Raw genomic sequence first — 6,416 nt, 5'->3', positions numbered from 1 at the left:
ATGGGGGGAAATGAATGGAATACAGTTTGCTTTCAGATTCCTCCGGTGCTGTCTCTGGGCTAGGAGTCTAGAGTTGTCTCCAGGAAAAGAAAATTTATACCCTAGAAGAAGGAAGGGGAAAGAGAGATTTTTCTGTATTTGCTACTTCTTAATTGTCTTATGTCTTCCCCAGTGGCTCAGACAGTAAAGAATCTACCTGTAGTGCAGGAGACCTGGGTTCAATCCTTGAGTTGGGAAAAACCCCTGGAGAGGGAAAATGCAACCCACTCCAGTATTCTTGCCTGGAGAATCCCATGGACAGAGGGGCCCGGTGGGCTACAGTCCATGGGGTCGCAAAGAGTTGGACATGACTGAGCAACTAACACACACACAGAGTTGTCTTATAAGTTCAAAAGGATTCTTATGTCAATGAGACATGTTTTGGGGTGACATACTCTGGTTTCCTTCAATGATATTTCTGTATAGTGAAATAGTTTTCAGCCTGTTGACTAGGATTAGGTAGATCTATAAATAGTGACTTGAGAAATACATCGTTAAGTAAAACAAGCAATTCATGGAACAGTGCAAATGCCATAGTCCTACTTATTTAAAAACTAGATGCATGTCCATGCACATATAGTGAGTAAATTAATAGAAAAATGACCAGAAGGTAACTTATCAAACTGGATACATTTGAGCAGTGTCATGGGCATAAGGGATGGGATGCAGGTGACTTTCCCAGATAGTTTTGTGTACCGGGCTCTATTCTTCACGAAAAATGTACCTGGTAATTATTTATACAATTTTAAAAATAAAAACCAATGTAAACTTCTGAGAAGAAACAAAACAAGAGTCATCTGGGCTTCTTCAAAATATAGATACCACCCCCGGGGCCTGCTGAGTCAGGAGCTGGGGGAAGGGGAAACACAGCTATGTGGTAAAGGAACCCCAGGTGATTTTGATGGGCACACCCCATTAAGCACCACTCAGCTAGGGAAAGTATGAGCAAATCGTTTAAGCTTAAAATCCAAGTAACTGTATATGTCTTCGCTGTATACCAGGAAGCTCCTGTAGGACATTGCAAAGCTCATGTTGGAAGCCTTTGTTGTTTAGTCCCTAAAGGGAAACAAGGGAAGTTGCTCAGTCGTGTCCCCATGGTCTGTAGCCTACCAGACTCCTCCATCCATGGGATTTCCCAGGCAAAGACACTGGAGTGGGTTGCCTTTCCCTTCTCCAAGGGATCTTCCCAACAGGGAACTAACCCCTGTCTCTTGCACTGTGGGCAGATTCTTTACCACTGAGCTACCAGGCAAGCCCCAGGAAGGAGCCTTAGAGCAAATTCCTTTCATCTCTGGAAAATGATGCAGTTGAACCAGAATCTCTTTCCTGGATGATCCCAGGCCCCTTCCGCTTATTTTTAGGATTCTAGATGGGCTGTGTTTCTAATCCAACCAATCAAAACCTACCACTGTGCTGTTAAGAACAAAACACCAGATAACAGCTCTCTTAATAAATACAGAATAAAAATAGAAAAATCACCCCTTGGTAATCCCTAATTGAATTAGGCAAGTATTGTCAAGAGACCTTAAAACCATTGGATGAAACACAGCTGAAAAACACTCTAGTCATGCAAAGTATCAGCTACAGATTGCTTATTAATCAGCAAGGAAAAGTGCACTTCAACATTAAGGAGAGACTGATGGTCACACTGTAAGCCAACAGCAGATAGTGGGATAGTCTGGCATTGTGTCTCTCCCAACCGGATGGACGCTGAAGTGCACGACATCATGTGTGAACTACCGAAGTCCAAATGTTTCAAATACATGTTATGAGGAAACAGTGGAGAATAAAATGGCAAAACACTCCAATGTTCTTGCCTGGAGATCCCCATGGACAGAGGAGCCTGGCAGGATACAGTCCACGGGGGCGCAAAGAGTTGTGCACGACTGAAGCGACTGAGCACGCACTCATGCACGCATCAAGAAACGACAAATCATGCCTCTCTGGCTTCCGCTTTCACTAGGCCCGTTCTCAGGCTCTCCCTTCAGCCCTTTAAATTTATTGCAACTCCCACAGATGAGGTTTGCAGTGTATGCACAGGCGACAGATATGACAACTACAACATAAAGTAGGAAGAAAGTGAAAGTCGCTCAGTTTTCTATTTTTACTCTTTGCGACCCCATGGACTATACAGTCCATGGAATTCTCCGGGCCAGAATACTGGAGTGGGTAGCCTTTCCCTTCTCCAAGGGATCTTCTCAACCCAGGAGTCGAACCCAGGTCTCCCGCATTGCGGGCGGATTCTTTACCAGTTGAACCACAAGAGATTTTCTTTTTCTTTTGGCTACACTGTGTCTTCGTTGCTGCAAGATGACTTTCTCTAGTTGCAGTGAACGGGGAATGTGACATCCTGGAATGCGAAGTCAAGTTGGCCTTAGGAAGCATCACTATGAACAAAGCTAGTGGAGTTGATGGAATTCCAGTTGAGCTATTTCAAATCCTAAAAGATGATGCTGTGAAAATGCTGCACTCAATATGTCAGCAAATTTGGAAAACTCAGTAGTGGCCACAGGACTGGAAAAGGTCGGTTTTCATTCCAATCCCAAAGAAAGGCAATGCCAAAGAATGCTCAAACTACCACACAATTGCACTCATCTCACATGCTAGCAAAGTAATGCTCAAAATTCTCCAAGCCAGGCTTCAGCGATACATGAACCGTGAACTTCCAGATATTCAAGCTGGTTTTAGAAAAGGCAGAGGAACCAGAGATCAAATTGCCAACATCCACTGGATCATCAAAAAGCAAGAGAGTTCCAGAAAAACATCTATTTCTTTTTTATTGACTATGCCAAAACCTTTGACTGTGTAAAAGTGAAAGAAAGTGAAGTTGCTCGGTTGTGTCCAACTCTTTGCGACCCCGTGGACTGTAGCCTACCAGGCTTCTCTGTCCATGGGATTCTCCAGGCAAGAATACTGGAGTGGGTTGCCATTTCCTTCTCCAGGGGATTTTTCTGACCCAGGGATCGAACCCAGGTCTCCTGCATTGGAGGCAGACGCTTTTACCTCTGAGCCACCAGGGAAGCCCGGTTTTGACTGTGTAGATCACAACAAACTGTCGAAAATTCTAAAAGAGATGGGAATACCAGATCACCTTAAGTGCCTCTTGAGAAACCTGTATGCAAGTCAGGAAGCAACAGTTAGAACTGGACACGGAACAACAGACTGGTTCCAAATCAGGAAAGGAGTATGTCAAGGCTGTATATTGTCACCCTGCTTATTTAACTTATACGCAGAGTACATCACGAGAATTGCTGGGCTGGATGAAGCACAAGCTGGAATCAAGATTGCCAGGAGAAATATCAATAACCTCAAATATGCAGATGACACCACCCTATGGCAGAAAGTGAAGAAGAACTAAAGGGCCTCTTGATGAAAGTGAAAGAGAAGAGTGAAAAAGTTGGCTTAAAGCTCAACATTCAGAAAACTAAGATCATGGTATCCGGTCCCATCACTTCATGGCAAATAGATAGGGAAACAGTGGCTAACTTTATTTTTTTGGGCTCCAAAATCACTGCAGATGGTGACTGCAGCCATGAAATTAAAAGATGCTTGCTCCTTGGAAGGAAAGTTATGACCAACCTAGATAGCATATTAAAAAGCAGAGACTTTACTTTGCCAACAAAGGTCCATCTAGTCAAGGCTATGGTTTTTCCAGTAGTCATGTATGGATGTGAGAGTTGGACTATAAAGAAAGCTGAGCACTGAAGAATTGATGCTTTTGAACTGTGGTGTTGGAGAAAACTCTTGAGAGTCCCTTGGACTGCAAGGAGATCCAACCAGTCCATCCTAAAGTAGATCAGTCCTGGGTATTCACTGGAAGAACTGATGTTGAAGCTGACGCTCCAATACTTTGGCCACCTGACGCGAAGAGCTGACTCATTTGAAAAAACCCTGATGCTGGGAAAGACTGAAGGCTGGAGGAGAAGGGACAACAGAGGATGAGATGGTTGGATGGCATCACCGACTCAATGGACATGAGTTTGGGTGAACTCCGGGAGTTGGTGATGGACAGGGAGGCCTGGCGTGCTGCAGTCCATGGGGTCGCAAAGAGTCGGACGCGACTGAGCGACTGAACTGAGCTGAGTGAACGGGGGCTGCTCTCTAGTTGCGGCGCACAGGCTTCTCATTGCAGTGGCTTCTCTTGTTGTGGGGCGTAGGCTCTAGGACATGTGGGCTTCAGCAGCTGCAGCACATGGGCTCAGTAGTTGTGGCACACAGGCTTAGTTGCTTCGAGGCATGTGGAATCTTCCCAGACCAGGCATGGAACCCTCGTCCCCTGCATTGGCAGGCACATTCTTAACCGCCAGGGAAGGCCTAGGGTGGTGAGGTTTTTACATTGCGCTTGTATCACTCAAGGTCCTCCAGAGAAACAGAACCGACAGAGCCAAGAAAAATATATGTACGATTTATTTATTTTAAGGAATTATTTCATGTGGTTGTAAGGGCTGGCAAGTCTAGAATCTGTAGGGCCAGCCAACAGACTGGAAATTCAGAAAGGGGCTGATGTAATCTGAATTCCTTCCACTCCGAGAAGCCTTAAGGCTTTCACCTGGTGAGATGAGAGGCCCACCCACATTATTGAGGGTAATCTCCTTTACTTAGTCAAATGAGTGTATGTTGATCACATCTACAAAATACTTTCACAGCAACCTCTAGACCAGTGTTTGACCAAATAACTGGGCACCCTAGCCATTAGTAAAACTGCACCAGGGCCTTTAAACACTCTGACCAGCTTCATCACTAATTCATTCCTCAGATGCATTCATGCTATTTTCTCCACCTATTGTGTTTTTTATGTCAATGTTTATATTTTTCATTCAATACTTCAAAGGAGTTCACTGGCAGCCTAGTGGTTAGGATTCTGGGCTTTCACTGCTGTGCCCTGAGTTCAATCCCTGGTTGGGGAACCGAGATCCCACAGGCCGAGTGGCCAAAAAACACAAAGATTCTGTGTGATTCACTTTATTTCTTTTTTTCTTTTTGGCTGTGCCGGATCTTAGGGCATGCGAGATATAGTTCTCTGACCAGGGATGTAACCCAGGCCCCCTGCATTGGGAGTGTGGAGTCTAGCCACAGGACCGCCAGGGAAGTCCCACTGCCCTACCCACCCCCCGCCCCTCCAATGGCAGCCTGTGTTTCTACTCTGTGGTATTCAGCTGGTACACGAGTCAGTCTGGAGGGTTCAGGACAGTGGTGGTGGCGGCTGGGAAAGTGCTGAGTCCTAACCACTGGACCACCAGGGAATTCCTTCAGCTGGGATGCTTGACCCAAGTGTGAACATGATGTCTCAGTGGTGTCAACACCGACTCCTTACGTGACAGCTCAGGGCTGAGTGTTCCCAGAAGGGGAATGTGAATGCTGTATTTTTTCTTAAGTCCTGAGCCAGGAAATGGCACGATGTCATCCTATTGATGAACGAATCTCAAACCTGCCTATGTTCAAGGGGAGGAGAACTGGACCCCACTTCTCTGTAGGAGGAGTATCAAAGAGACCATTCTTCAGTGACCAGTGCACGGTGGCGTTACATGTATATGGAACAGATGACTCTGAATGTGCCACCGAGGCCTGGAGCTAACTAGATCTGTGTGCACCTCCTACCTCCCCTCTTTGGGAAAAGAAAGGGATTGCTATATCGAAAGCCATCAGTTTTTTTTTTTTTTTTTAATAAACTTTTTAGTTTGTACTGGAGTATACCCACTCCAGTGTTCTTGCCTGGTGAATCCCAGGGACGGCGGAGCCTGGTGGGCTGCCATCTATGGGGTCGCACAGAGTCAGACACGACTGAAGCGACTTAGCAGCAGCAGCAGCAGCATAGCCAATTAACAGTGTTGTGATAGTTTCCGGTAAACAGTGAAGGGACTCAGCCATACATACACATGTATCCATTCTCCCCCAAACGCCCCTCCCATCCAGGCTGCCACATAACATCAAGCAGAGTTCCCTGTGATATACAGTAGGTCCTTTTGGTCATCCATTTGAAATATAGCAGTGTGTGCATGTCCATCCCAAACTCCCTATCTCTTCCCTCCATTCTCCACACCCCTCTCACCCTGCAACCTCAACCATAGGTTCCTTTTCTAAGTCTGTGAGTCTGTTTGGTAAATAGAAGGCACATTTTTTTTTAAAATTCAGTTGAAAGACACTGCCAAACAACTCTCCAGAAAGGTACCTTTGGCAAATTTTTAACATTATCATTAGGCTTGGGTTCATCCACTCAAACACAATGAATGCATTTTTTGCCCAGGCAACTCCACATTCAGAGAAAACAGACCTAACACCTGCAATACTAAAGTAGCCTCCAGGGGGCAGGAGAGAAGGAGCAAAGGCAGGTTACAGCTCGGTCTGGGCTGGGAACTCGAATGTCCGGACACAACAAG

This window comes from Bos indicus x Bos taurus, chromosome 5 (assembly GCF_003369695.1).
Source record: "Bos indicus x Bos taurus breed Angus x Brahman F1 hybrid chromosome 5, Bos_hybrid_MaternalHap_v2.0, whole genome shotgun sequence".
NCBI classification, from domain to species: domain Eukaryota; kingdom Metazoa; phylum Chordata; class Mammalia; order Artiodactyla; family Bovidae; genus Bos; species Bos indicus x Bos taurus.
Note: the sequence above shows the minus strand (reverse complement) of the source record.